The 20,765-nt window shown below is 34.0% G+C and overlaps 1 protein-coding gene across 2 annotated transcripts in view; it reads right to left on the bottom strand.

Annotated features, from left to right (window-relative positions):
* Positions 1 to 20,765, bottom strand: part of LOC118183743 (SH2 domain-containing protein 3C) — a 333,243-nt gene that overhangs the window by 100,730 nt on the left and 211,748 nt on the right. Inside the window, exon 1 of one of the 2 annotated variants that reach the window (XM_085810739.1) lies at positions 5,345 to 5,648. The exons of the other annotated variant lie outside the window; for it this stretch is intronic. The gene's annotated coding sequence lies outside the window, so the exon portion shown is untranslated. Of the gene's footprint in view, positions 1 to 5,344; positions 5,649 to 20,765 lie in introns of those variants that run through there. 2 annotated transcript variants of the gene reach the window in all.

Raw genomic sequence — 20,765 nt, forward strand, 5'->3', positions numbered from 1 at the left:
TCATCCAGGTAATGACTTAAACAGGTTTACAAATTCAGGAATGAATCTTAACCGCCCTATTCAATAAGATCATTTGGATTCTTGGGCTCACATCTAAGACTTATAAAATTCCATTTTATCCTAGGAAAATGTTTTATCTTTTCCAACTATCATACGGTTTAACCAAATGCGTTGGTAGATAAGGGACTTTTTTTAAACAATGAGGGATGAATGCCCCATAACCGAAGTAGCGGCCGTTGTCTCTTTTGCATAATATGCCCCGCTAACAACGGGAAGCGCTCAATTGAGCGAAATCTCATGGGAAGATCGGGATTAGTCACGCTCGACGCAGTGCTGCTAATAAAAACAAACGTTAGCTATGTTTCAGGTCAAAAATCTACTGACATTCGCCAAAAAAAAAAAAAAAGACATCCCACAGGCCAGTGACCAGTGAGCCCCAGTTAATAAATGGAATCCTACAGATGAGCTACTTTACGGTGATTACCAAATAATCTTCTGGAGCTTCCTCATTAAAAAAACTAAAAAGTCATAAATATTTCAGAAAAAGATATTAAAAATATATTGTATAACACCTTGTGAGCAATTTCTCCCTGCGTTCAATGACAGTTCGACAGGGAACTGGTAACGTCGCGCTTTGCGCGGTGGACCAATATTCATATTATAAGGTTCGCCTGGTATTAAGCATACCAGCATTCGTCCAAATGAAGCTATGAGTACTGAAGGGCACCAAGAAGGAGAGTCGATAAGACCGCTGAAAATATTGGTAGCTCAAAATTAGGCAAATCAGCAATATTATTTTGCCTTATATTTTGAATTAAGATCTATGGACTTCGCGGGCGACTAAGCACAGGGCCCTCTTCTTCTTTGGAGGTCCAGAAGATCACTCTTCTTCAAGGGCAATTATTTTTTTGGTTCCTGAAGAAGAGGAACCTATGTCGCCCAACAAATTTGATAGAATTTTATAAGTCTACACCAAAAAAAAAGGTTGATGTTTTGACTAATTTTACATTGGCATATTTTTCTTCCTATTTGATTCATAGCCTAACTGATTTTACATTGGCATATTTTTTTTCCTATTTGATTCATAGCCTAACTGACGTTCAAATCCTAGCGAAGGAGTAAGCTTCACAGGTATTTTCACGACTGCGATTTCAGCGCTATCCATTAACGTTCAAGTCTTTTATTTTTTGCTGTTAACGAAATATTTAATAATTAAATGAGATATCAAAAATCATATTATAAAACATTAGCTCTTTGGGGGGAGCAGGAGACATGAAAAATTATCAATGCCCTTACCGAGACTCGAACTTGAATTCTCGAATACCGCCAAGTGTGCTGCCATTACAACACGAAGATATGCTGGAAGGAGGAAAAAATACAGGGAAAATACCTTTCAAAGGATGACTGAGGGGTTAGGGAACCTAATCGCCAGATCCTGATAATGACGAATTATTGTCCATCACCTTCGGGCGCCACTGTACCGAGTCATTAGGTATTTTTCTAAGTAGAAAATATGAAAAATGAGCAATGCCTTCGCCGGGACCCAAACATGGACCTCTCGAATACGCCCCGAGTGTGCTTCCGTTACACCACCAAGGCATGCAGGAAGGAGGGAGAAAATCGTTGATTTTCGAAACTTATTTTAGTCTGAACAATTTGAGCACATTTAAAATAGACTAGGTTATGATATTCTCTGGGTTACGTTGAAAACTCGTTAGAGTTTAGGACAATGAAATCAGACCAAAAGCTATTAAGTTAATAACGCAATGTTCTTGAAAATCATTATAATGTTCGGTACAGCGATAAAGTTCAACAATGTCCGATAGAACAAAATTTCACCAGAAGACCTTAAATTAACCTATAGGTATATTTTCAAAAATCACCCATTATCGATAATGCAAAATTACACATAAAGGTACTACATTAATAAGAAATTTATACATAATTAATTAAACCGAGAATCCTAAGATGTAGTCATTATTTAAATGAAACCTCCAGCCGTAAAACAAAGGCAGCAGTCTGCCTTTATGTACCTAAAAATAACATTCGCAACAAATGGCCATTCTTGCTTCCATTCATCCATTGCTTTGACTACATCCTTGAAATACCCTGGCATATTTCCAGTCTCAATCGTATTCCAAGCAGTATTTTTCTTATTAACTTATGCTAATACGTTTTAATCAGCATAAGAATGCATATATACTGCCATGAAGGCGTGTGAAGAAAAGGAACTTCAACAAAAATAAGGGCGTAGTCGTGTCTTAGGCATAACTACATCTTCCTTTTATAGTTTATTTGAATGAAATCTGTAAAGATAAGGTTTGCGGATAAATCTTCCAATGTGGCGTATTATGTGGAAAGGATACTTATAGTTCAGTATATATCGATAATCCATTTTAAAAATAAAGTCCCTCCCGGCGAGATTTCTAACACGACAACGAAAAGCACTTCCAGTATACCATATACTCGTTATCTATATAATATAATGTTTTTGCACCATACTGCAACAAGCCTTCAACTGCTCAGAGTTCTACTGGAGATATTTCACAAGTTTACTTAGAAGTTACATATGCAGTAAAAATTACACCCTGTTAAATGTCATAAAGTGTAATTTTTATCTAAAAATGCAGAAAACAATAAAACACAACGCGGAAAAACCTAACGTTGAGTTAAATTCTTTTTACACTTCGGTGGTGCTTCTAAAAACGTAACATTTGTAAAAATTCTTTTGAGTTTTGTCTTCAAAACTTTAGTGCGGTCAAGTCAAAGATCTTTTACCAATTTTGTACGCGCAAGCAGGAACAAAACAGGAATTCCAAAGTAGAAGGAAAGAATAAGGAAGACGTGAACAAACACCAGAACTTCACCAATGTTTTCTTTACAGGCATAATTTCACATACAGTTATTGTACATTTCCATCGCACTTTTGATCGATTATGCCCTGGGAGATGAAATCGGCGGTCTAACTAAATACCACATACATACAGGTAAGTGGTATTGTCTCACTTTGCTCTTTTCTTAAAACCAGACCTCTCGAGAGCACTTTCGGCTCACAGGTATTTTAAGTGTTCACACGTTGAATATAGACTCTCGTATGCAGGCAGTCTTCCGATGTCAGTCATATCTTAATCTTCCAATTCCAATTTAACATAACGGTGAAATGGCTTGCGTGGTGTGTCTCATCGGAACTGCTAAAATATTTAATGTTGTTTGAGTATCGAGAATTAACACATTACTAAAATGCAAATTCGGAACCTGACAGAAAAGTAAAGGGAGAAGTTAAAATCTGAAAAGTGCGGTACAGGACCAAATATAAAGTAATATTCATATGACACAATACTGCATTTTTAAAGCCTTTACAATGGCGACAGAGTGATCTTATCAGACTGATGTGTTAAAAGTATATATAATCTATATAAAACTATTGGTATATAAATAATTTAGCACGAAAGAAAGTAAATTATTTTTTAATCACCGGGCTGCATATATAAGATATGGACATTTTAAGATTAAACAGCATCGTCTGCATTCGCGCCTATACAAGAATTCAGTTATTTCATATAATTTACTTAGCCTCAATTTGGATTAATTGGTGCTGAACTGTGCGCATACGTGCCGAAAAAATAAATCATACGATACTGCACTTGCTTCAAATAAATAATAAAAGAGTGGCGAGCACGGATCTTTGGCGCCTTTATGAGCGGAGGAAATCCATGCATTCGCGGTTGGAGATTCATTCAGCTTCCACTGATCGATGAGAAGGAAAGTCGTTTCCTTTTAATAAACCCTTTAATGAAATGGTCGACTACAAGCGAGGGATTAAAAATAGGTTAATTATTATCTCCAATTTAAATGGAAGATACTACAAAGAAAATAAAAGTCTTGCTTCCTAATTGGAAGGTATCTTTCCGGGAGAATTTTTTTTATTAAATTTGGATTTAAGAGTTCATATTTAAAAATTCAAGAGATATAGAAAAAATACATTGAACTTTTCACTGGTATTGTCATGGGAGTCAGCAAAAACCTTTCCTGGAAGGCCAGAGACAAATAATTACGGGGTTTAACAAATTATAGAAAATGCAATATTGTATTATACTGTTTGTAGGCAAGTGTCCCATTTACATTTCCCTGCGGATACTCATGGGTAATAGTGTACTAATTGTGCATAATTGCTGTGGTTGTCTGCGGGCTTTATAATCAATTATTCATAGAAATGATTTATAACTTTCGTTCAAAATGAAATATGCTCGGTATTCTAACTGATAATGAATAACTGCCCGAAAAATATATTATAATACCCACGTTAAATAATTATTTTTACTGTTAATGAAAACGTTATCAAGATATATATGGATACATAAAATACAGCCATATCATAACCGAAACAGGTTAAAAATTGCAATTTTGTATTTTCATTCCATTTAAATTTTAGTGTGTTTAGTTTATAGAGAATGCTTAGAGGAAAAGTATCTAGTTTATATATAATACCTTAACTGCATGATTTTAAAACTATGGTCCACAGATCGTGTTATATGAAACCGTAAGGTTCTGTAGGTGACAATCAAAATTTGAAAGGATTTTTTAAATGACGTGAATTAAAAATAAATTGTTTAAAACAGTTAAACACATTTATATTTCTGTTGTTACTGTATGATATAAATCTGCTTTCACCAGTGAAATAGAATGATTATAGAATATAAAATATGCATTTAAACACTGGTACTTTTCGCTTAGATCTAATGCATAACCATTGCTAATCTGCTGCATCATTTATATTCCTTTTTTAAAAGAATACAGACATAGACATGTATGTTCGCGTTTTTGTAGAAGGGATTTCTAAAGAATTAATTAAAAAAAAAAAAAAAAAAAAAAAAAGGACGTAACATTTATTTTATTAATGGGTCTTCATGACTCTCTCGAAAATTAAGCATTTCTTATAAAAAATTCTCCTGGATATTTCTTTATCCAGAATAATTATAAAACTGGATAATTTGGCGCCCTGAATCCAAGAATATGCAGTTCAATAAAATTCCAAGCCTTGAAATAATCATAAATTACTTTATAATAAGAACTGGCACTGCTTCGCCAGACGATGCAATGAATATTCCATCATAAACTCACAACTGCAATAAAATTTGCATTTAACTCTTTACGAGTTAAAAAAAAAAGAGAGAAAGAAAGAGGAAAAAAAAAAAAATAATAATAACATGTTTGTTTGTATATTTGTTTATAGATGTGCAAGAAAATTTTAGTGGCTTCGAATTTCCTGTTCGTTGCCAGAATTAAATGAAATGTTACATATTAGCAACAAATATCTAGCAATAAGCAGAAAAACGACACTTACCCGGATCAGGGATCGAAAACCACTAACACAGCGCATTCCAGAACTGAACTAAAACGCCTACATTGCACTCAACAATGCATTTTGTCTGCATTGTCATTTGCTATCCAAGAAGCTGGCATATAATTTCACAAAGTATCTTGCTGCACCACCCTGATGTTTTATATCTCAAGACATCAAGACAGTTACGGCGTAATAATATAGTGCACACCTCTCTATACTGCAGAGCACTTTTCACAACCCCGTGAGTCACTGCGTCGTTTTTCTCTACACTCGGTTTTCCCGGCACCTAGCACTGTTTGGGTCGATTTGCAGTTAGGAATGAAGGCGCTCGATATCGAGGCGAGGAAAAGGTTACCGAGGGAAATTTTCAGTACCGCCAAATTTCTCGCCAAGGATCTGTCAATGTGGTATTATTTCCCGCTTGAGGAAGAAAAAACACGTGCACTGCTGCAGATCTGAGGTTTTAATTCGTTTATTTTTTTTTATAGATCATTGCTATAAAAAAGAGTTTTAAAAGTTTGGTCGTCCTTGAGCTGAAATAAAAGTGTGCCATATAATAATAATAATAATAATAACACTTAGCAATCTGCCTTTATTAAAACACGAAAACAACCAAAAGTTTTTAAGAATTTAGATATTACTTTTGGCATCACATGAATAGAGCAAATTTTTATTCAAAATATTAATTAACAATTAAATGGTAAGGCGGGATCGTAGGTACCTCTAAATATAATTATTACTTTTATAAAGCCTTTAAAATACGTAGTTCTCTATTCATAAAAGTGCTTACTCATTTTATTTAGGATAAAATATGTTCAGTATTTCAGCGAAAATTATAATATTACCGAACTGCACACACATTCTCCAGCTAAATCAGTACCGGATTAACCATTAAACAAACAAGACAGATGTCTAGGACATGTAATTCGAATATCAATGGAAAAATAAATAAATAAAAATCTGAAAGCTTTCAGATTTTATGTTACGGCCAAAGGGGTGTTTTTTAACGTTTTGTGTGTTACCTTTACTTATTAAATATCATGTTCTCCGCACTTAAACCATAAAATTCAATTTAACAGCAATATCACAAAATATTTAAAACAGCATATCTTTAGAATTTTCGATACACTGTCTCGCGCGCTGGAGATAATACCCCCGTACAATGTTGCTACTGCTTGCATTGAAATCGTTGAGTTTGTTAATAAAAAATTCGTTCAAGTTTTATAAAATATGAAATAGATAATAAAACAAAAACTAAATTCCAAACTGGAGCTTCCAGATGCCCATATTTGAATGAAGAACTACGTTATTAGTCCAAAGGGCGTTAGCACAGGAGGGCTATTAACTTCGTTTTGGCATTTTGAGTTGGTTCACTATAAATGTCGGTTCACTTTTCAAATTGTTGCCACCAAATATTACATCCTTGTGTTATATTTAAAGAAATTAAATAATGCAGAATCTGCATAAATGTATATGTTTCTCGCATTGTGACAAAACAACGGTATCTAGAGTCATCAAATTTTGAATTACGTAATCTTCTACTGAATATGAGCATCTGGAAGCCCAATTTTGGAATTTGAAATTTGCTATTTTGTAACACTTTAAAAAGTTTTTGATTAACGAACTCAACGATTTCAAAGCGAGCAGTGGCAACACTGTACGGGGGAGGGAAAAAAACACATTTTTAATCTCCAGCGCCCGAGACCGTGTATCGGAAATTCTAAAGGATATGCTCATATTAAAATTATTTTGTGGTATTGTTCTTGAATTGAATATTACAGTTTAAGTGCGAAAAACATGAAATTTAATAGAAAAAGGTAGCATACAAAACGCTAAAAAAACGCTCCTTTGGGTGTAAAATCTGAAAACTTTCAGATTTTATTTTTTCTGTTTTTCAAAATTTGATGTTTCTAGGTACCGTTGTTTTTTCACAGTGCGAGAAACATACATACATTCATGCAGATTCTTCATTACTTAATTTCTTTAAATATAATGCAGGGTTTGAAAAGTTAACCAACATTTATAGTGAACCGACGCAAAATGCCAAAACGAAATTATTAGTTTTTCTGGGCAAATTGCCCCTTTGCGCTAATAAATAAATAAATTTAAAAAATAAGTTTTTAAATAATCTTTACGGGATATTTATATTATAGTTTTTAAGTAACATAGATAAATGTTTTCCTAATAATTGATAATAAAATCAAATCGAATTCGAAGCTACATAGTGCGCTAGTGTCCAGTGCTCGTGAGCTATACATACGTATTAACTCCAAATATACAGATATTGCATATGTATACTTATTGTTCCATTAATTCATTCTTTTCCGATTACAGTTGTTATTGCAACAAGTAACATGAACACTTTTTTCATTTATTCTACAATTTATTATATTTTATATCTGAATTCCCCAAAATACAAATGTGAGTTACCAACATAAACCAGGATTTAAAAAAAGAAAGAGGCAGAAAGCAGGGGAAAAAAAAAAAAAAAAGAGGAAGAGAGGTCAAAACAAAAAGACGCATTGTTTAAATATTGAAAGCTTGTTTCTTGTTAACCAAAGTAAAATACATTGGAGGGAGGGGGAGAAAACTGGACTTTGTTCTAATGACTGTTATTTGAGATAAAATATTAGCAGTGTTAAGGATGACGCATACAGCAAATAATAGCATAGAAGATCCTAGTAAGTATTTAGTGATCTTTATAAGTTTGCTACAAAGTTTATTGTAATGCATACATTATTTAAGGGGTAAGTACAACGAAATTTAAAATGAGGCATTACTAATACTCGGCATCAAATTCTGGGCTTAACACTCAAGTAAGATCTAAACAACGGAAATAATTTTTTAACCAAATAGATGAAAACCTCGATTTAGCTGGTCAAACAAAGTTTAGATTAAACACATTTTATGTTATATCTGACAAACCTTGTAGCAAAATAGGTAAGAAATAAAAAAATTTAAAAAAAAAATATTTAAAAAAAAACAAGAAGCAAAATATTTTAAATAATTTTTTACAGAGTTTGAATATTTAAAGAATGTACTGGGATTATATAACTGGACTTTAAAAAAAAATAAATAACCCCGCTTACAATGACCATTGATGCAGAGGAATATCATGGAGCATTAAATGCGAGAAACGAAAATTTCGGGAGCCTGAATTACATGCAGCAGTTTATGAAAAATAGCAACACTGCATCTTCTTTTCCTGATGCCAAAATAATTAAGAATCTTCTTAACTGTAACTGCAAATAATGCGACAGCAAGAGGTATCTTTCTGTATTTTAAAACGAGTTAAAGTATTCAAAAAGTTCAGTAGGACGGAAAAGGTTAAAGTTTTTAGCAGTTCTTTCTATAAAAAAAAAAAAAAAAAAAATATTCTTGAGCAGTTACACTGAGAAAATATTATTGATCAGTTTTCTGAACAGAAGATTTGAAAATGAAAAATTTTAGCCTCTTAAAAAGGCTGATTAAAGAAATAATTTCTTTCCGCCCGTCATACCAAAAACGTTTTTATTATTCAACTGTTATTGTTATTAGTGTTTGCCTTTTCAGTTGTTGTGACTAATCTCACTTGTCTCACAGTAAGATCAAAACAAGCCTACAAAATTCATCGTGGCAAGGAATGCAAGACTGCGCCAGTCGTAGGCAAGAGCCTTGAGCACCATAAAGGTGACAGTACGACTTTGCTCAGTTCTGCCCTTAATTTTCATGGACAGCACTCCGCGGGGAAGGGTCCAAGGGCCCTCACCCCCCTCTTCTCTTACCACCAACGACTCGAGAGGACTTTTGGTTCGGCGCATATTTAGAGTGCCCCATGCAGCAAAGACACTATACATTTACAAACATCCAAGCCTTCTCCGGGACTCGAGCGGGGCCCTTCGGTACGTCAGACGGTAACCACTCTCCTGGTAGGGCGGCTTTTGTATTCTATATTACTAAGAGAATTTGTGAGTAACATTTTTAAGATTTCATTAGAAGCAGTTTATAAAAATAGGGCTTCCCTGTAAGCTTTGTCTATAGGCCCCGCTTAATCTGACACACAGCTAAATACAGACAGATATTAGTAAAACAGGACAATCGGGTCCTTAGTAATGAAGATTTCCAAGCCAGTTTTATAAAATCAATCCCAGTGTCTAAATTTATAAAACTTTTATATTTTTTAGATTTCTAGGGAAACAGATTTCTACGTTCTGTTTTTCTTCCTTAAATAAAATCTCGAAAAATCACATAACTTTTTCCCAACTAGTGATAAAATCCTGATCAAATAAATAGTAAGTAAAGCACAGAAAGAAGCTAGGCCAGCACCTCTGGAGTACCATAGGTGATGGATGTATTGCTTTACCTAGCTAAATGTTTAATTTCTTCCCCGATTTCGAATTACGAGAAAGAACACGGTGAGGGGTGGTCCGAGAGTATCCCAGCCCTCTTCTCTGCTACCAGCCTCTCGATCAGATTCCCGCTCGCCGTGCATTTTGAATACCATCTTGAAGCACAGACACGACATGCTTACAAACACTTCTGCTTTCTCCGGAATTCGAGCGTGGGCTCTTCGGTATGGCAGTCAGCATCACTAACCATTAACCTATCTGAACGGCAACCCAAGAATGCAGGAGGATTAACCATTATATCTATCACGGTGAAAGTAAAAAAACAGAAAATCGTTAACGGACATTTCAACTCAAACCACACTATTACTTATTATATAACCCCTAAGACTTAACTGTGCTCACTCTCTTTTCATGCATTACATTAATTGGTAGAATTCATGTCTACTTGCTCATGAGTTGGATCACATATTACTTTTGAACTTCTATTTATTTGGAATGCATATTCAACATAACATTTCAGGTTTAAATGTATTTATAGTTTATGTGTTATGACATCATAGGGAGTTTTCTAAAAGCGTTAAAAAATTAATGATAATTGCTGCTTAGCTTCACACGATTTCGGCTAAAGAAAAGTTTTCACACAAACGTCGTGCTTTTTAAAGCGGAATAAAGCTGAACTTTAATGCATTTAGAGGAGCAGAAAAGCAAATCAAAATGATATTTTCATAATTATTTCTTATGATACATCATTTACTGTGCACGAAAGAGATTTTAAAATTATTTCTTATGGTACATCATTTACTGTGCACGAAAGAGATTTTTTAAATTATATTGCTGTAGTTGTATCATCATTGTGCACCTATAAAGTTTTAAAAATAATTTTTTAACTACTTCCAATGAACTCCGCAAATGATAATTGACAGCATTTATTTTTATGACATCTCAACTTTTCCTCACATGTTGTTTGTTTATGATGTGAAAGAAATGCAAGTAGATAAAATATTATAAGCAGTCAATCGTTTGCTTTGATCAAATGAGCATGCGCTGTCATGATTCGAAAGCTGAGCAATGAACAGAAATAAAGTTTTGCGGCAAAGATAATAATATGTTTAATGTTTGGCAGTGCTATTTTTATTTCATATTTTATAAAAATTGCAATTTTTTTATAAACAAACTCTACAATTTGAAAGCAAGCAGCAGCAACACTTTTCGAAATAAAGCATTTTTATTTTCAACACTTGAAACTGTTGCCACTAGGAAAAGTGAGTGTGAAAATTAATTTTTTCAGAGTTTTTAATTAATATCTACGCTTATTAAAGTCGTACGAAGATGAGAACAATTAGCAATGCTATTTTTATTTCATATTTTGTAAAACCTAAAATTTTTTTATTAACAAACTCTACGATTTGAAAGCGAGCAGTGACAACACTTTTCGAAATAAAGCAGACTTTTATCAAAATAAAACTCCCCCCTGTTCCGGAGGAGATAATGCTACAAACAAACAGACAGACAGGCAAGCACAGATTTTAATAGTATAGATTACTTTTCAATGTGCAAAAGCCTTTGGAAACTCATGCTTGGGTAATAAGGTACAAATAAAATATAAAGTAAACATATACAGATAAAATTGAATAGCAGAACCAGAATTTAGGCATTTAAAAATAAAAGTTTTAAATGCCTATGACGAGAATCTCACGCGATCTCCAGCCTTTCTATGATACTGAAATAGAGAGTTTAGTTAGAGCAGGTGGTGAACAGATTCAAGTGGTATCTCGAATTTCATGACTTACTACATCTTGATCCTGCTCAAACTGGCTTTAGACAGCATTGATCGACTGAGAAGCATAGTAAGACTCATATTGAAGCTGTAGCTTTTGTTAATTTTTAAGATTGTATATGGCTGCGTATGGGGGACAACTCTGCTTAAGAAACTTTTGCATATTGAAGTATCCGGAAAATAATAAAATGGGTCACCAGCTTTGTTGGCCAACGATTCAAAAGCGTGAATTTTGAAAATGCTGTATTTCCTCAAAAACAATTTCAGTCTCGTGTTCTCCAATGAGCAATTAGCAGGTAGGTATCGTTTTTTAATGCATATATCAACAATTTTATGTCCATGCTAGAAGGTAAGGATGTAAATGTATTCATATATGCTGATGACTTTTGTGATACGGTACTCCAACCCAAAAATAAGTTAACAGGAGAAGTTACAAGATACATTAAATGAAGCCATGAAGATGCAGAGAACGTGATGTCAAATGGCATGAATGTGAGCACTGAAAAACTGCTTGTCTGATTTTTTTTACTGTGACACAAACCTCTCTATGTTATGTATAATAAAACTCCTATGACTGAATGCCAAACTTTTAAATATATGAGAATCTTCTTTGATAGAAAGTTATGGAATTCCGAGATGGAAGAACTAAAGTTAAGAGTAAATAATTGTTTGAATGTAATTTAAACTAACAACAGACCGCTGGGGATGCCGTAACTTCCAGCTTATTTACATGATACAAAACGGTTATAAAATAATGCAACGCTTCATTAATAACTACCGCTGAAAATTTGAGAAACAAGCTTTGCAAAACCAGGCTCTTCGCCTCGTTACAAGCGCAGTAAAAAACACCCCAACATACGCTCTGCTACATTATAGTGGGCAGCTGTGCCTTAGGGCTACATTCTGGAGGGCTCACAAAATCTAAATTTCCAACGGAGAATTTTTTGAGAAAATTATCAGACTTCATCAGATGCCTTAGAGAATTAAGATAAACAGCCAACCACGAAGACTTAAAATTTAGTACGCGTTTGTCCAGTTTGCTATGAGGTATAAACTGAAATATCAACTAAAGTTTGACTTATCTCCATTACTAGAACTATGCGATCCTATTGAAATTCAGGGTATTGTTTTGCGACTGAAACTTTGACAACCTATTCTGAAGCCGGAATGCAACTCAAAAATTGTGTTTCCCCTAGCAAAGAAAACGGCTAAATGTCATCTAAATATATAGTTTATGAATAGTTTCAAAATCTGCTGCATAAAAATGAAGACACAGAATTGTGAAACTTATTTGGGCTAGAAATTTGTAACGAAAAAGAAACTGTGACAGTGCTTTGTCGGAGAGCATACAATTATTCGATTGATATTTACCAGCGCAGCGCACTGATTTCTCTTCAGAAATCTGTCCATTATGTCTGCTTAAAATATGGAATTCATCATATGGATCATCGTGAGATAATGAATGATCACGTGATCATTCATCTTCATCATCGTGAGGAATAAATTTCATATGAATTATCTCTTTCCAGTTCAAAAGGTCACGGGCATGACCTTTACTTGATTTTTAAAACCGAAGTTTTTGTAAGCCTTAGTGAATCTTCTCCAACCCAACTGGATCATTGCCTTTTTATTACAAAATAATAATAATAAATAGTTGCATATTTATACAGATGGCTCTTGAGCTTCCGCAAAGACGGTAAAGCCGCTGCTAGTATTTTCAGATCTCTTTTCATTATTTACCTCTTGATTTTCAAAACATAGCTTTTGATGGCGAAGTTGAGGTCATTCATATATCACTCTTGATTCTTAAACATTGATTTCCAGACTTCTCAAATGCTACTGTCCTTTCAGATTGCTCCGCTGCTTTGAAGGCCATAGCCAATCAAAATAAACTAGCTCCGTGCCTAAAAGTTCAGGAATGGCAATTATTACTCAAATATTTATCTCATTCCTAAAACCTAATCGCTCTGCAATGGATGATATCACATTACGGCCCACCTAAGAATGAGGCGGTGGATGACCTGGCAAAAGTGGCAAGATGAAATATAAATTAAAATATTCCAATTAACATTATTTAAAAAAGCTTGTAAGACCACAGCCACAAGGTTAAAAATTCTTTTAGTTCTTGCCTCAAAAATCGTATTCAAAACAAGGTGCAAGGGTGTTTTGACGATTTATCAGACTGCCCTCGAGACACTGCAGTAACTATGTTCTGAATGGCACTTGGACATGATTGTTTGGCTACCCATTTGAACAGGATCGGAATTTTTGATAGCCCTATGTGTCCCCTCTGCACTTTCGGCTTCATGGGCGATCATAAATGTTTGTAAAGTAACGGAAACGTTGGAATAAATGCTGTATAAAAAGCATATATTGGTACGGATAATTTCGTGATAGTCGAGGAGATGTAGGCAACGAATCTAGGAGTAGTCGCCTTTTGCACTCTCGAATGGATAAAAACATCGAAATCGTCACCTTTGACTTTCCGAATGACAATCATGAGTTTAATATCAGTAAAGACAATGTTCACGAAACCCTCGTGAAAGAGCTTGAAAAAAATGTTCTTGTCTTTCACATACTGACCGAAGAACATAAGGAATCATGACATACATTTTTGATGTCCTGATTTAATGTAAATAACAGACATTAATTTTGATTTTTTCAAACAAATTGCGAATGGAAATGAAATCTGAAACTTTGTTTATCATTTTGTAATAAAAAGGCAATGATCCAGTTGGGTTGGAGAAGATTCACTAAGGCTTACAAAAACTTCGGTTTTAAAAATCAAGTAAAGGTCATGCCCGTGACCTTTTGAACTGGAAAGAGATAATTCATATGGAATTTATTCCTCACGATGATGAAGATGAATGATCCCGTGATCATTCATTATCTCACGATGATCCATATGATGAATTCCATATTTTAAGCAGACATAATGGACAGATTTCTGAAGAGAAATCAGTGCGCTGCGCTGGTAAATATCAATCGAATAATTGTATGCTCTCCGACAAAGCACTGTCACAGTTTCTTTCTCGTTAAAAATTTCTAGCCCAAATAAGTTTCACAATTCTGTGTCTTCATTTTTATGCAGCAGATTTTGAAACTCTTCATAATATTCCTGGTAACGCATTGCAGATTTACATTGATTGTAGCAGACGTGATGGCGCTATCTCGGGTAGCGGAGTGTTTATCAAGCAGAAGAATGGCATTATGATCTGTAGGAGAAACCCCGATTACTGCTCAGTTTTCCGTGCCGAACTCATAGCTATTGAGAAGGCCTTGAGTTTTTGTGTTAATGAGGGTGTCTAATCAGACATCTGGATTCTGAGCCATAGCCAAAGTTTTATTTAGCATTTGGCTGAATGGTGGAAACATGGTGACAGTTACGACTGTTAAAACTGTTCAGCGCTTGGGCCGCTTGAGTGCCCATGATAATATTTTCTTTCAGTGGGTTCCATCAAACGTAAATGTTTATGGTAAAGAGATTGCAGATAATACCAAATCAAATTAATCGACCCTTAACAAAAGTTGGTCCCGATTGCAATTTCTATTTCAAAGAAGTGGAACTTCCAAACTCTCAATCTAATATTATTAAAATATAAACACAAGTCCGTATTCGCTATGATATCCAGTATGACCAAATAGCATCCTCTTTCATTATATGGTCATGACGTCCTACAGCAGGAATTCGTGCAAATTTCGCAGGTTCGTTGTATACATGTTTTGAAAAATCTATCACAGTTATTTCCGATTGCTTGATGAGTTTTTAATTAATAATTTGATGCAGTGCAAATGCATAAAATGTCTAAACATTTTTATATGTTTACAGTCAGTGCCTATACATTTCATTCAAAAGTCATCTAATATATCGTTATTGCAAGGGTAAGGAAAGCTAAACAAAATAAAACTCGATAAAGGGGCAGTAAGCTAATAAAGGTTATAAAACAATGTGTTAGTTTAACAAAGGCAAACGTGAGAACAGCAAAAATCAAATTGATATTAGACTCCGTGGAGTGAAATTATACTTTTTCTCTATTGACGAACAAAGCACCATGCTTTAGTTGAAAGTTTCGATTTAATTAAAATTGAATAAAAAATGTTACTTTTTTTTTTTTTTTTTTTTTAAAGTTATGCAAGAGCATACATCTTTCGCATTATATAAGAAGATAAGAATTAGAAATCAATTTTGAAACAATGCAATTCAAAAAGATCTATTGCAAGCAATTTATTATTTTCAAAATAGAAAAGGGAAAAACAAATTAAAAAAGGATATTTAAGGGGTTATTAAAGTTAGATTCTATTTTATATAATGTATATATTTTATTAAAAATATTAATTAATACTAATCGTTGCTCCTCACCTGCGTCAGCAATCAATATTCCCCTCGCCCACAAGCCCGATTTTTCAGTTCGCAGAAACCAAGGCTGTTTTAAAAGTTGTTTCACTACAGGTTGAAGAGATAATATTCGGCAAAACTCGTTCAACAGCCAAGTTTTTATTTCGTTGATTCAATAGGTATATTAAATTTTATGTTATATTATTATTCGGTCATTTACCTTCATTCCTAACTCGATTAATTTAGAAAACACAAATAGTAACTTTGTACGACAATGGAATATCGAATGGAAGTGAAAAAAATAAATCCCGAGAGTATTAATTTAGTAATCATTTATTTCAGAAAAACCGGTTTTTCAAACATTTCAGTAACGTAATAAAGATGGAAAAGAAATCATTACATTAGTATTTCAAAACATGAAGTGAAAAATACTTTAGCCAAGACATAAAAGCTTTTAGACGATGCAGAAGACTGAAAATACTTGATTTTTGAGCAACAAATGTACGAAATTCAATGGCAATAAACTCTTATTAACTAGGGCGATTTCGGGGACGACGTCCGCGATTAACCTCAGATGATAGTTAATCATACAGTAGTTAAAAAAATGTAAGGAGGAATAACCCCTATTATATTTAACAGAAAAATACTATTGTTACAGATTTTGTATACAGTAACATGAACGGCTTCAAGAAGAGCGTAATTCTTCCGGAAAAATTAGATTACAGGGACAAGTCTATTTAACATTGTGGTAAATAGTTATCTCGCTAAACTGGCCAGGTATCGCCAAGCTGGCGATGATTTGGGCGACTAATTTTGTCGCAAAATTTGGGACAAAATTGTCAGTAGTCGCCAAGATTGGCAACCAATTGGGGACATTTTGGTTCAGTTCCTGTATAGCTGTAACTAGTACTGTAACTGAATAACTGTTATCGATCCATGCATGTAACGGTAATCGTATCCGGACCTTATACGTAACTTATGCTTTCCAGTAATTTCGAGAAGCGGGAGGTGTTAGAAATGTCTAGGCTGCCGGGGGGGAAGAACTATATAAGACAGGAGAGAACATCAGAACAGCTGTAAAAGTGCTTTTGTGGAAAATTCCGAAACTGTAAAATGTTTCTCTTTTGAAAATAAATTTTATCAAGCTATCATCGGTTCTGTGTGCAATCATTTTATTACGAACCAGTACACATGTAACACAATTAACATTTTATCTGTAGTTCTAAGTAGTTCAGCATTAAGAATAAGTTTATTAGTTTATGTAAATTAAATCACCATCGAAAAAGCAGAAAAACGGACTTCCAAACAGAAATAACAATGTTTACAATGATCCAATTTATTTGGATAGGACTCGATAGCTAACGAATGATTAATGGCTGTGCAGTTAATTTATTCATAAGATTTAATAACTTTTAACATCACATGATTTAACGATGCTTATATTCCAGAACTATTTGTAATTAAACTGGGTACAGTTGTTAAAAATAATTCCCAAATACTCTGACTCTTTTTTTTTTTTTTTTCTTTTAATAGAAAGGCAGAGTTCGCTTAATCAGCATCGGTTAATCTACTAGACTGTACTAGAACTTTTACATCTAAACAAGCGTTTCTTAGTATGTGGTCCTCAAAGCGTACCTTGAGAGACCTCAAAATAAATTTTATCAATTTTATCAATCCTAGATTTCCCCCAAAAATAAAAAATAAAATTCAAATAAATTGCATATACCACATTATAAGCCGCTCTGACGGGATAATTTCGTGAGCTTCGGCTGACTCCGTCAGACAAGTGAGCATAAGCAACACCACCACCACACAATATAGCTGAAATTTTCGCATTCTGGAGATTAAATAATTCAACCGTTTATCATTTTTTCTCTAAGACTGACATTTTATGAAATTTATTTCTTAGCACACCTACGGACAGCCCACTAGAGTCTTGACAACAAAAGAGGGATTTACAGCACTATGACTGGTGTTTCTTACGAGCACACATAAAACAGCTATGCAGAAATCGGCAATCTCCTCCATCTTATTAATGAAGAGTAAGGGGCAGAATATTCTAAGTATAAAAATGGTCCTCGCTTGAAAAATGTTTTGAAAAATACTGTGCTAAGGCATTCAATGCTTTCTGTTTGTCAAAGAATGACAACACATATTCCTTTTCTACCATTTTATTAGCATGAAAAATTATTTTCCAACATATTGTTACGAAATGTAAAGGCGCGGTAAGACAGCTTCCCCGCAAAGCAGTTTTAGGGTTGCCATAAAATGGTAAGGGACGGCATGGTTGCCACATTTGGCAAGAAATCGCCCATTTGGCGACAAAATTGGCTATATACTATGGACGGTAGGAGAACCTTCTGGAACGAATTTTTACCGGTTTAGTCCAGAATGTTCCCGAACACAAGCCGAAAGCTATATAAACCCTGCTGGTCCGCAGTCAGGTAGTAGTATCAAGAGTGTGATTCATCGAGAGGAAGTGTGTCTTGTCTAGCGAGTCAATCCCTGCGGAGTCGATCGAGTTGACAGCTGGGCAGCGAGTGCCGAGTGGGTCGTCGAGTCCACCGAAGGAGTCTGTTAGTGTATCGCGGTTAGTGCATCGTCGAGAGAGCGTGTTGAGCTCCGGGAAAGACTGAACCGAAGAGTCAGGAGCTGTGCTCGTGTGTCGTCGGATGCATCGCGAGTTGTAGCGTGGAGAGTCTCGAGAGTACGTGGAGTTTCGAGAACGACCAAGCAGAGTCGGGAGCTGTGCTCCGGAAAGCAGAGTCGGCTGCTTTGCAGGAAGCTGTCTCCACCGTGATAGCCTGATAACCTGAAGGCTGTGTTGCTGATCGTGTCAGCGTCTTTATAGTAAGTCTTAGACGACTGTTAAACGTGTTTTGGAGCTGTCCTGACAATACTGGCAAATAAAGTGTGTTTCGATACTTCATAAAGTGTCGTCATTATTCACTCTAAATCTACGAACCCCGTACGAACGTGAAGGAAGAAAATAACGTAACAACTGGTGTCAGAAGAATAGGTAGAGGAAAAACGTAACAATATGCCCGTAAAAGTAAGTACATGAATACCATGGTTTGATATTATTATGTGCAGTTGTAAAATGAATTGTGCCTTTAATTTTAAATACAGGCTTTACAGTGCTAATACAGTTTTCATACTATGATTTGCATCGGGATATTCGAGCTCACTCTTCTAAGAAAATACGATCCTGGACAACAAGTGTCACTAAACTATTTCCGTGTAATAAAGACAAATTATTTTGATTTTATTACATATTTCAGCAATATCTATATGAAATGAGACTTATATAATAATAAAAATTTAAGTATATGAATTGAATATACAACAGAATTCAAAGAAATTTAATGGAATGCTTGAATATTAATTATTGACATTCTCAACGAAAAGAAAATTTGTTCATTACAAGGGATAAGCAGAATGAAAAGTTAGATTTCCCAGTTCAATGTATGAATGAAATGCTATATTAAATCAGAATTGATATGAGTGAAATGGTAATAAAAACATAAGCTAGCTATTACTATCACTGTTTCTTAAAGTTTCATTCGTTGTTTATATCAGCGCGATGGAATGTTTCTGATTACTTTGTTTAAAAAAATAAAATAATATTTTCAATTTACATTTATCGTTATTTTAATTTTACATTCATTGATAAAATTCTGAATACAATTTTTATGAGGAGTTGCAATACTAAATCATCAGCGAAAAGGATACTTACAAATCGCTTCTCCAGTCGTAGCTACGAAACGAAAGTCACAACGATCATTATTAATTTAAAAGTTATTAATTATCATTATTAATTTAAAAGACATACAATACAATACTTTTCATACTTCTCTCTAACTTTTAAATCTTTATCTCTAACTTTTTTAAACTTTTGATTGGGAAGAAGCATCTTCAGCGAAAGAATCAAGCATTCCTTTATATGGGAATATATCCCCCCCCTTTTTTTTAAAGTCTTAAATTTTCAATTCATTAAACATATTCATTCATTATTGCATAAAAAGTACTAATTACTTCTTTAACTATATCTTAAAAAGTCAGTTCGCGACAGAAATAAAAACTGACGGCTAGGAAAAGGGACTTATTATCCCTATCCTCTCTCCCATAAAACGCATATGAACGAAATTTAAACGAATTATACGCAGATAAATTATAATAAATAAGAACTATATACAACGTTCTCTCGTCGGAATAACAAGGGGAATGATGAAAACATTAAACTTGCTTTACACTGAAAGTGCATGGTGATAAAGCTATATCTGAAATAAATATACTGAGTTACTGTATATTGCAAAATGGTAAATTTACATTTATCGTTATTTTAATTTTACATTCATTGATAAAATTCTGAATACAATTTTTATGAGGAGTTGCAAAACTAAATCATCAGCGAAAAGGATACTTACAAATCGCTTCTCCAGTCGTAGCTACGAAACGAAAGTCAAAACGATCATTATTAATTTAAAAGTTATTAATTATCATTATTAATTTAAAAGACATACAATACAATACTTTTCATACTTCTCTCTAACTTTTAAATCTTTATCTCTAACTTTTTTTAATTTTTGATTGGGAAGAAGCATCTTCAGTGAAAGAATCAAACATTCCTTTATATGGGAATATATCCCCCCTTTTTTTTAAAGTTCATTAAACATATTCATTCATTACTGCATAAAAAGTACTAATTACTTCTTTAACAATATCTTAAAATGTCAGTTTGCGACAGAAATAAAAACTGACGGCTAGGAAAAGGGACTTATTATCCTTGAATTAAACTTGAATCATTATTTATATCACCCTTCCCAATTTCAAATAAGAGTTGCATGCTTCAACTTAGATAGTTAACTAAAACAGTAGAGCACATGCAACAGCAAATTACAATTCAGCAAGGGCGCTTGCATTTGCGATCATCCATGATGCAATTCATCACTGCTCAGGCCTTTGGATTAGCTGGTGTCC

The sequence above is a fragment of the Stegodyphus dumicola genome, chromosome 2, assembly GCF_044657685.1.
Source record: "Stegodyphus dumicola isolate Sdum_Otavi_A_Nest chromosome 2, ASM4465768v1".
NCBI lineage: Eukaryota > Metazoa > Arthropoda > Arachnida > Araneae > Eresidae > Stegodyphus > Stegodyphus dumicola.